Below are 11,967 nucleotides of genomic sequence, written 5' to 3'. Positions count from 1 at the left end.
GATAATCCTGCTCAGCAAATTGTGGTTCCCCGCCAAAAAGTCTAATCCAGTTGTTTCAAAATGTAGGTTCGCGCCCAAAATCTGGACCAATAGTTTCAAAAACCACCTTGCCCCATATCCCTCCTACCCAATCCCAGTGGCCAATTCCCAGCTTGCAGGTTTTTCCCTATAAAAACTCTCTACTCCTGGACCTGCAGCCGCCAAATCTTCCTCTACCGCTGCATCGGAGCATAGTTTGGCAGCTCAGGTTCGAATCAGACAATAAAAAGACCCTTCTGTGCTTGCATTGGAAACCAGCTCCCTGGTGGTCTCTAGGGGTTCTGCGACACAGGCACAACAGCCTCAGATTCCCTATACAGCTGAGGATGAGTGTGAACTTCTTCTTCTTTTTTTTTTTTTTTAAGATTTATTTATTATTTATACAGCATATGTGACTGCAGGCCAGAAGAGGGCACCAGATCTCATTACAGATGGTTGTGAGCCATCATGTGGGTGCTGGGAATTGAACTCAGGACCTCTGGAAGAGCAGTCAGTGCTCTTAACCTCTGAGCCTTCTCTCCAGCCCGAGTGTGAACTTCTGATCCTCCTGCCTCCTCTTCCTCATACTGATTACAAGTGTGTACCACCATGCCTGGTTTATGTGGTTCTGGGGTTGAACCCAGGGCTTTGTGCATGCCAGTCAAGCATTCTTCTAACTGAGCTACATCCCTAATCCCAAGACTATTTAAGAAAGAAAGAAAAAGAGAGAGAGAGACAAGCAGGGTGCCACATTCCTGTAATCCCAGCACTTTGGAGGTTGAGGCAGGAGGATCAGGAATTTAATCCTTGGCTAAATATATTGATATTAAAAATGTTACTGAGAGGAACCAGGGATGTGGCTCATTGGAAGAATACTTGCCCAGCATATGTGAGAAGGCCTTGGGCTCCATGTACAACTTGAAAAAAATTTTTTTTTATTTTGAAGGGGCTGGAGAGAGATGGCTCCATTTCCAGGGGATCTGATGCCCTCATCTAGCCTCTGCAGGCACCAGGCATATAAGTGACACACAGATACATATGCTAGCAAAGTACTCAGACACACAAAATAAAATCAAAATTATTTAAGTTTGTTTTGTTTGAGATAGAGTTTCACTTTATAGCCCTGGAACTCACTATGTATACCAGGCTGGCCCTCAACTCACCAACCTCAACTCGCCTGCCTCTGCCTCCCCAGAATGGGGGGTTAAAGACATGCATTATCGCCGGGCAGTGGTGGCGCACGCCTTTAATCCCAGCACTCGGGAGGCAGAGGCCGGCGGATCTCTGTGAGTTCGAGGCCAGCCTGGGCTACCAAGTGAGTTCCAGGAAAGGCGCAAAGCTACACAGAGAAACCCTGTCTCGAAAAACCAAAAAAAAAAAAAAAAAAAAAAAGACATACATGCATTATCACACCCAACAAGATTTGTTTTATTTTTAATAATATGTATGTCTATGTGTCTGTGTGTGGGTATATGTGCATGGGTGCCCTCAGAGGACTGAAGATGGAGATCCAAATCTCCAGGAACTGGAGTCGCAGGTGTGAGCCACCAAACATGGGTCCTGGGAATTGAATTTGGGTCCTCTGCAAGAGCAGGATGTACTCTTAACCACTGAGCCATCTCTCCAGCCCCTAAAGGCATTTTTTTTTTTAACGTGCACTTAGTGGCCACAGAGGCCAGGAGAAGATGTCAGATCCCCTGAACTGGAGTTATGGACAGTCAAGAGTTGCCATGTGGGTGCTGGGAATCAAACCTAGGTCTTATACAAGAGCAGTCAGTGCTCTCAACCACTGAAAGGAAGGGTATTTTGGACCCATCTTACAGATGAACAAAATAAGGCCCAGAGGTATTGACCTTCTCAATCAACAGAGAGGTAGCAGCTCCAGAACCAGGTAATATAAACATCCCAAGATCTCCTCCTTGGAGGTGTCCCTCCTCCACATTCTGAACCCTCACAGCGGTCCTCTCACTGGGAGCTGCCTGGCCTAGGTGGCCCCAACTAATCCCTACTGATGCCTGGATGCAAAGGTTCAGCCTTGTCTCAGTTTAGAATCAGTGTCCCTGCAGGTTCAGCCTCCTGCCTCAGTTTCTCCTTCTGCCTAGCCCTGCCTTCACCACTGGCTTGAGAGTCTCTCCTAAGGGACATTATGTTCACAAGGACCCAGGACAGCAAGCCTCCACACAGCCTCCAACACTCCACCCTCCACAGGCAGGGAGTGGCTGTAGTCTTGTTACTATCTGCCAGGTCAGAGAGAGGAGCATTCACTGAGGGAACCTGGACAGGCGTTTCCCACGTGGACAGCACTCTCATTCCACATGTTTGCCAGACACTGAGCGGCCTCTGCCCTGCTGACCACGGGAGCCCTTAGAAGCTCAGAGGTGACTTCTAGGGAAACATAGCAGTGCGTGAGCTGCCCAAATTTGAAGGAAACACACACACACACACACACACACACACATACACACACACACACACACGCACGCACGCACGCACGCACGCACGCACGCACAGAGCAATCAGTAAGAATAACATTGCCGTGACATTTGAGAAGCCCCCTAAGTAATAGGATGTTTTTGGGTTTTTTTGTTCATTCCAGAGTCTCCATATCTAGCCCAGACTGGTCTCAAACTCTCTCCATCCTCCTGCCTCTGTCTGGAATTACAGGCCTACACCATCAAAATCCATTGAAAAGGTCAAGGATCTTCCAAAACTTTAGCCACCCCGGGGCTTTGGGACACTTTCAATCAACCCAACCTTGGCAACTGGACCCTAAGTCCTCAAGCTACCCCACCGTGCCTAGATGTCCTGGATCCATTTGGGTCCCTGGGCTGCCACTGTCAGCCTCTCAATGCATGAGCTGGCCTTGAGTTTATTCCAAGGCTGATGGCAAAAACAGCCCAGTCCTTACTGCCGCCTCCCTGGCAGCCTGAGGGGTTAATAGCCAAAAACCTACTTACTAAGCCTGACCCCTGTCCTGCACAGCCTGTGGCCACCTGACCTTTGGCTCCCGGGTCCTTCTGGGTAAATTATGTACAGCTTTTTCTTTCTGAACAGTCAAAAAAGCTTTTGGGAATCTGCCCTGGCTAGTATTTAACTCTCTCCTGGAGAGGCAAAACAGAAAGAGGCTGAACAAAGTGAATTGCAGGAGGAAAATGTGGATTTGGCTTATCTCCAGAGCCAGGGAACAAATCCCAACTCTTGGCAAACTCTTTCCAATAAAAGAGGGCCCTCCTTGACCCCCTTTGGGGGTCCCCTTGGATTGCAACTCAGAATCTTTGGGGGCAGAGGGAGCAAGGAGGAAAAGCCAATTGGACCTCACCACTGGCTTCCAAGTGCCACTCCGATCTTTCTGTCCTCAAAGTTCCCAACTCAAAGCTGCCCCGGAGAATAAAACATCCCTCAATTATCTCCCATACACACCATTTTATTTATTTATTTTTAATCAGAGGACTTACCAAATGCATTTTTATTCACTTATGTATATGGTACCTAGTACCTACAGAGGCCAGAAGAGGGCATCAGATCCCCCTGGAGATGGAACTACAGACAGTGAGTTGTGAGCTGGACGGAGAACTGAACCAGGGTCCTCTGGAAGAGCAGCCAGTGCTCCTAACTGGATAGCTCTCTCTCCAGCCAGCTTTCACATCCGTTTTATTACACCTGATCCTGATTCTGGTTACAGGGTGCCTGCTGTCAACAGCAGCAAAAACAAAATAATCACAAACGCTTTGCAGATGGTTGTGAGCCACCATGTGGTTGCTAGAAATTGAACCCAGGTCCTCTGGAAGATCAGCCAGTGCTCTTAACCACTGAACCATCTCTCCAGCTCTGATTTATTTTTAGTTTTGTGTGTGTGTGTGTGTGTGTGTGTGTGTGTGGGTGTGGGTGTGGGTGTGGGTGTGTGGGTGTGCACGCGTGTGTACGTGTGGGCATGTGCATATAAGTGCAGATGCATCAGATATCTCTGGAACTGGAGTTACAAGCAGTTGTAAGCTGGCCAATGTCAGGGTTGAGAACCAAACTTGGGTTCTCTGAAAGAGCAGTGTGTACTCTTAACCACTGGGCCATTTCTCCAGCCCTGAAAGCAAATCTTTTTATATTTGGTTGGCATATACAATTGCAACTAACTGTTATGCATCCAACACTTCTACAAATGTTTTTCAGTACCAGGAGTTAAACCCACGGTAGGCATAAGTCCTACCATTGGGCACACCTCTAACTCTCACGAACAGTCTCTCTCTCTCTCTCTCTCTCTCTCTCTCTCTCTCTCTCTCTCTCTCTCTCTCTCTCTTTCAGTTTCAGAGTGCTGTGGATGGAGCCTAAGCCATTGTCCATGCTAGGCAAGTGCTTACTACTCAGCCATAGGTCTCACCCCCATTTCTGTGGTTTTTGTTTATGATATAAAATGTTGCTATGTAATACAGGGTGGTCTCAAACTCACCATCCTCCTGCCTCAGTCTCCAGAGTACTGAGGTTTACAGGAGTACACTACCACACTGGACAGCTTTATAAATTTTGTTTGTTTGTTTTTCAAGACAGGATTTCTCTGTGTAACAGGTCTGCCTGTCCTGGAACTCACTCTGTAGACCAGGCTGGCCTCAGACTCGGAGATCTATCTGCCTTCCTTTGCCTCCCAAGTGCTGGGATTAAAGGCGTGTGCTGCCACCACCAGGTCGGCTTTATAAATTTATATACTGCTTTTTCTCAATCTCCTTTAGTTCAAATGATCCTTCTGTGTTTTGGAGTGGCCTGTCCTGCCACCTTCACTACAGACTCAGCTTTATCTTCTCGGCAGGTTGTGTAGATGAGATTTAGGGAGCTGCTTTGATGTCATTTCTATTTCCTTTGAATAGGGAGTAAATTTGACTGATTTATCTGTCTGTCTGGGTCTTGTAAACTTTTCAGGCAGACAAGTGTCTCCCAACTTTGGGCAAGTTACACTTCCTTGTGACTGAAGCTGGTGCTGGAATTCAGAGTAGCAGCCCTGATCCCGGTGACCACAAGAGGGCAGCCGATTCTATGCATCCGCATGTGGAGGTCAGAGGTTGATATGGGTCTTCCTCTATTGCTGCCTGCCTTCGTTTTCTTTGTTCTATTTGTGTGTGTGTGTGTGTGAGAGGGGGTGGGGTGGGGAGAGGAATGTGTGGCCATGCACACGCAGCGCATACGGAGGCCAGAGGAGCACTTCCTGGGATCAGTTTTCTCCTTCCTCCTTTGCGTGGACCTCAGGGGTCTAACTTCATCAGGGCTTGCAAAGCACCAGCCTGGCCTACAGAGCAAGTTCCAGGAAAGGCGCAAAGATACACAGAGAAACCCTGTCTCAAAAAACCAAAAAAAAAAAAAAGTCACCCAGGAGCTAGGTGTGTTGGCACACAGGTTTAATCCCAGTACTCCAGAGGCAGAGGCAGATGAATCTCTGAGTTTGAGGTCAGCCTGGTCTACAGAGTTCCAGGACAGCCAGGCCTACCCAGAAAAACCTTGTCTCAAAAAACAAAACAAAACCAAAAAAAAAAAAAAAAGGAAGAAAGAAAGAAAGAAAGAAAGAAAGAAAGAAAGAAAGAAAGGCACCAGCATCACCTTTAGGCTCCCTCACACATGTACACCCACGTGCACACACACATAACCACAGGAAAAAATAAGTGTGGTAGAGAGGGGGTCGAGGATGGAACTTGATATCAGCCTCTGACCTCCACATATGAACACAGGCACATGTGCCTCCACACTCACATATAGACACAAATCACACACACATACACACACACACACACACACACACACACACACACACACACACACCCCAAAACAAAATATCCCTAAGCTGGCTGAATGTACATGAGACCTCTTTCCTTTCCCAGGCAGCCCTCCTTGCGTGTTTCCCACAGATTCTCGCAGATGGCTTTGCTCTACGTTCAGTGGGCAGGAAGTAAGGCTGCCTGCTGAGGAAGAGAACCCTTCTCTGCCTGCTTTAAGATGCTGAGCAAAACTTCTGACTATGTGTTTCTGAGGACCAGAAGCAGGAGTGTTGTGCGAAGGAGAGGAGCATGCACCTTTGGTGTTGATGTGCCCTGGTCCCCATGTGCCTCAGCTCTCATGGTGCCCTTGCACCCCATCAGCACCTTTACTCAAGACACAGGTGAGCAAGCCCTCGCCTGGCTCTGTCTAGAAGAGACCTTCCCAAGAAAGGGTTAATACCAGAACAACCATCTAAGACAGCTCTCACTTCCTGTTTCTAGAGCCTTCCCTGTGAAACTGAGAAGAGCCTGGCAAAACCAAGGTCCCTTCAGCCAGAGCCAGAGTTCTGCAGTTTCCAAGGGGGCTCTTGAGCTCCAGTGGGACGGCTATGGTGACCTCAAGAGGAACAGGAGCATCTCAGAGCACCAGCCGAAAAGGCCACGCACTGTGACACAGATGAGCAGGGATAAAATAACGCAGGGTGCTCTTGGAAGCACTGATTCCTGGTCTTGGAGGCCCTAGATACCTTCAAGAAGTGCAAGGAAAAGACAGGAATAGGCAGACACTCCCACGGGTGTGCATTTCTGATGTTCCTGGACTTCTGCTAGCCTGACTATGGCACCCTGCCCAGCTTAGTAAACTGCACCTTGGGCATGGATTCCAGAGATTGGTCCTGCAGCAACACCCACACACTCAGCATCCTCGTTGTAGCCTGCATATCAGTGAGAGAATTTGGGAACAACCTAAATGTCCATCAGCTGGACAGTAATGAAATTGGGTGTGATATTCACACTATAATGCTCAGCCCAGCCCTTGGGAAGAGCACAGAAACTCAGACAGGATGACACATGGTTGTAATTCCAGCACTTGGGAAACTGATGTCCGGAGGATTGCCATGACTTCTAGGCCAGTCTGGATTATGTAGTGAGACCCTGTCTTAAAATAATAATAACAGGCCGGGCGGTGGTGGCTCATACCTTTAATCCCTCGGGAGGCAGAGGCAGGCGGATCTTTGTGAGATCGAGGCCAGCCTGGTCTACAGAGTGAGTTCCAGGAAAGGCTCAGAGCTACACAGGGAAACCCTGTCTCGAAAAACCAAATAATAATAATAATAATAATAATTATTATTATTATTATTATTATTATTATTATTATTATAGCTGGGGCCAGGCGTGGTGGCCTTTAATCCCAGCACTCAGAAGGCAAAGACAGGCAAGATCTCTATGAGTTAAAGGCCAGCCTAGTCTAAATAGCCATTCAGGGATACACAGTGAGACCCTACCTCAAAAATAAAATAAAATAAAAAATATATACATATTGTTGAGACAGGGAACTGTGTAGCCTAGACTGGCCTCAGGCTTGCTGTGTAACTAAAGTTAGCCTTGAACTCCTTATCCTCCTGTCCCCACTTCCAACAGCTGACATTATATGTGTGTGACAACATACCCAATAATAAATAAAAGTTTAAGCTGGGCTATGGTGGCTCACCCCTTTAATCCCAGCACTTGGGAGGCAGAGCCTGGCAGATCTCTGTGAGTTCGAGGCCAGCCTGGTCTACAGAGCAAGATCCAGAACAGGCACCAAAACTACACAGAGAAACGCTGTCTAGAGAAAACCAAAATAAATAAATAAATATAAGTTTAAAATTGAAAAGTTAAAAATAAAAAAATAAATAAAAGTGCTTTGCTACAATTAGGGCACAGCAGACCAATGAATGAGAATAAATTCAGTTCAGAAGAAGAGCACTGTTGAGCTGGGGTGTTGGTCGGCAGGACACTCATACTTAACATGCATGAAGTCCTGGTCTGATGCCTACCATGACACAGACACACAAGGAAGCCTTGAGGTAATGTATAAAGGCCTGCCTACAAGTGGGATCTGTGGACCCAACAGCAGGGGAAGAGCTGCTGTCTAGAGTGAGTGAGCCCAGGCCCCATTAGGAGATCAGACACAGAGGGACCTTGGCAGTGGCAACATGGTCACCTCCTGCCAGGAGTCTATGAATATCCCGGGAGAGTGTCCAAACAGGGCAGACTTTGAATTGGAAGGCAACAGAAGTCTCTCTGTCCTTGCTGGCCTCCCGAGTTCAGTCGTGGTGGTTGTACTAAGCAGACTAAGAGCCAGAAGCCCAGGACAGGAATTCTCAGCCTGCCTCTCCCCTCAGAGATTTTATAAGTGATTTATTTTTATTTTATGTGCATTGATGTTTTGCCTGATTGTGTGCCTGTGTGAGGGTGTCCAATCCCCTAGAACTGGAGTTATAGACAGTTGTGAGCTGTTATGTGGGTGCTGGGAATTGAACCTGGATCCTCTGGAAGAGTAGCCAGTGCTCTTAACTGCTAAGCCATCTCTCCAGTCCATTTACAAGTGATTTTAAAAACATAAAAATCTCAAAGGAGTGAAAATAGCCAGGCATGGTGATGCTTACCTTCAATCCCAGACCTGAGAGGCAGAGGCAAATGGATCTCTGTGAATTTAAGGACAAGTTGGTCCAAGTAGAAAGTTCTAGGCCAACCAGGGCTACATAGTGAGACCTTGTCTAAAATAACAAAGAGAGGAGCTGAAGAGATGGCTTAGTGGTTAAGAGCACTGGGTGCTCTTGCAGAGGACCAGGGTTCAATTTTCAGTACTCACACAGCAGTTCACAGCCTATGTAACTGCGGTTCCCAGGGAGGAGATCGGTGTCCTCTTCTGGACTCCATGGAGCTGGGTTGCAAGTGGTGCATATACAGCAAGCAAAACACCCAGGCACATAAACTGTTAAGTGGAAATAACTCAAATTTCAATTTGCTTTAAATATATGCCAATAAGAATATAGATACACTACAAAGCTCTTAAATTGCAACTGTAGCCTCAGAGACCAACCCCCGCAGGCGGTCTACAAAGAGCCCCAGCGACAGCTTCCAGGGACAAGAATGGCATTCAGAAATAGCTTGTTCTATTTTCCTCTTCACTGACCTGCTCTGAGTCTCCCTGGGAACTTCTTTCTCCTCAATTCATTATCCTCAATAGGGAGCCGTGAATGATTATGTCATCATTTGCCCATTGCCTTTACCACAATGGAATCCTACCTTATTTTTTGAGGCAGTCTCTTGCTAGAACCCTGTGCTCACTGATTTGTCTAGGCTGGCTGGCCAGCAAGTCCCAGGGATTCTCCTGTCTCAGCTTCCTCAGCACTAGGATCACAATACGCCACCATACCTGGCTTTTGTTTGGTTGGTTAGTTGTTTTGAGAAAGAGTTTTTCTATGTAATAGCCTTGGCTGTCCTGGAACTTGCTTTGAAGATCAGGCTGGCCTCGAACTCACAGAGATCCTCCTGCCTCTGCCTACAGAGTGCTAGGATTAAAGACATACCACCACCACCCGGATCAGACTTGACTCTTTTAAAAAATGACATTTGTAGCCGGGCGGTGGTGGCGCACATCTTTAATCACAGCATTCAGGAGGCAGACCCAGGTGGATCTCTGTGAGTTCGAGGCCATCCTGGTCTACAGAGCAAGATGCAGATCCAGGACAGGCACCAAAACTACACAGAGAAACCCTGTCTCAAAAAACAAAAACAAACAAACAAAAAAGACATTTGTGCACGCGCACACACACCTGCATACCATGCCACACATGTGGAGGACAGAGGACACCTGGCAGGGGTCTGTTCTCTCCTTCCACTATGTGAGTCCCAGGGATTGAATTCAGGTCATCTACCATGTCAGCAAGTGCACTCACCTGCTGAGCCAGCTTGCCTGCCACTATCACTTTTCACATGGGTGCTGGAGATCAAGCAGGTGCTACCATGCATGAGCACTTTCTCGACTGAGCTCTCTCCTCTGTATTTTTACACTGATAATGGAAGCAAAGTGTCTGGTAAGCAAGACGCCTTTCTCAGTCTCCACACAGATGCCTTCTGAGCTTAATGCAACCCAGCTGCCACCTTCTTTATTCTGTGTAGAGGAAGCCAGCCTTGGTCTGCCCCCTCACACACACTTCTAACTTGGCACACCTCTCTCTAGACCTGTTTTTGTTTTTTGTTTTTTTTTCTTTTTTGGTTTTTCGAGACAGGGTTTCTCGGTGTAGCTTTGCGCCTTTCCTGGAACTCTCTCTGTAGACCAGGCTGGCCTCGAACTCACAAAGATCTGCCTGCCTCTGCCTCCCAAGTGCTGGGAATAAAGGCGTGTGCCACCACCGACCAACTGATTTTTGTTTTTAAAGACAGAGTTTCACTATGTAGCCGCTGATTAACTTGGAACTCACAGAGATCCACCTGCCTCTGCCTCCTAAGTAGCATGGTGGGATTAAAATTGTGCACCACCATACCTGACTTTTCTTTGTTTTTGAGACAGGATGTCATGTAGCCCAAGCTGGTCTCAAACTTATTATATAGATGAGGATGACATTTAGTCCTTTTTTAAATATAATGATTTTTAAAAATTAAAATGCTTGGGCTGGAGAAATGACTCAGCAGTTAAGAGCACTGGTTGGTCTTCCAGAGGACCTGGGTTCAATTCCCAGCACCCACATAGCAGCTCACAACTGTCTGTAACTCCAGTTCCAGTGGATCTGATACCCTCACACAGACATACATGCAAGCCAAACCCCAATGCATGTAAATATTTTTTTAATTGCAAGAAAATTTAAAAATTTTATTTTTCTAAGTATTAGTGTTTTGATTTCATGTATGCATTCCTAGTACCCACAGAGGTCAGAAAAGGGTATTGGAGTCCCTAGAACTGGGGTCATGGATGGTTGTGTAACAGGATGCCATACCTTAGTAGCCCCCTAGACCTTAGCACAACTGACACCATGATAGAAATACCATTCAGGCCTTGGAACCCAGCACATAGGCAGTAGCACCTGTCAGAAGGAGAACAAAGACCTGCTCCATCAAGTCCACAGTTCTGGAAAGTCCCTGAATGTAATAACTTTGCCTTTTGACTTCAGCAGTTCTGCTTCTGGTTAACTGTTCTTGCTGAGGTGTGTCAACCCAGGATATGGTTTTGTGCTTAAAAATCCACCCCGAGCCGGGCGGTGGTGGTGCATGCCTTTAATCCCAGCACTCGGGAGGCAGAGCCAGGCGGATCTCTGTGAGTTCGAGGCCAGCCTGGGCTACCAAGTGAGTTCCAGGAAAGGCGCAAAGCTACACAGAGAAACCCTGTCTCGAAAAACCAAAAAAAAAAAAAAAAAAAAAAAAATCCACACCGAGAAATGCTCAGGACTACACTTGGGTCCGGAACACCCAGGCCAGTGAATAAAGACTTTCTATTTGCTGGTACTATGCCTGAGTGGGCTTCTCTGGTGGATGATACCACACAAGGGTTGTGAATCACCATGTGAGGTGCTGGGAACCAAACCCTGGTCCTATGCAAGAGCAGCAAGTGTTCTTAACTGCTGAGTCATCTCTCTAGACCCCACCTGCCTCTACCACCCCAGTGCTGGCATTCCAGGCGCTACCATGCTCAGTTTTGAAAAAAAGATTTATTAGAGTGACATTTTAAATCCCTCTTCTCCTGTGGAGGACTTGGTGCTTCTTTTCTGAATCTCACTGAGTCAGATCTGGGGCTTCGTTCCAACTGAGCAGCAGATTCCTCCGCTACAGTGCCTTCCAGGAGGGATTCTGGGAAAGCAATTAGATCAGTGGATACTGGTGCCTTCTGAGAACTAAAATGTCACCACAGCTCTGGGCATGTGCTACAGCTCTGATGAGCTGCCACCTTCTTCTTCCTACAGGATCAGCCAGCTGTCCCTAGACTTCCTCCCACTGCCTGGAAGAATCTGTCTCCTCAGGATTTTCCCCTCCTGTGGCTCCTGCTTACAGACTGCTATGTCTTTTTATGTCTACCTTCTACCAGTTAAGTGTTCTCTTGGTAGAAAAGGATCCCAAATTTCCCAAAGGAGCAGAACTCCTAGGCAGGCCAGTCCCCACAGTTGCATTGTTAAAGGCTCCTACTGGGCCTGGTTCTCACGCCAGATTCCCTCACAGCCCACTCTTGGTGCTGACCCTT

Source organism: Peromyscus californicus, unplaced genomic scaffold (assembly GCF_007827085.1).
Source record: "Peromyscus californicus insignis strain IS unplaced genomic scaffold, ASM782708v3 Scaffold_5__1_contigs__length_169319896, whole genome shotgun sequence".
NCBI classification, from domain to species: domain Eukaryota; kingdom Metazoa; phylum Chordata; class Mammalia; order Rodentia; family Cricetidae; genus Peromyscus; species Peromyscus californicus.
This window is presented reverse-complemented; position numbering follows the sequence as displayed.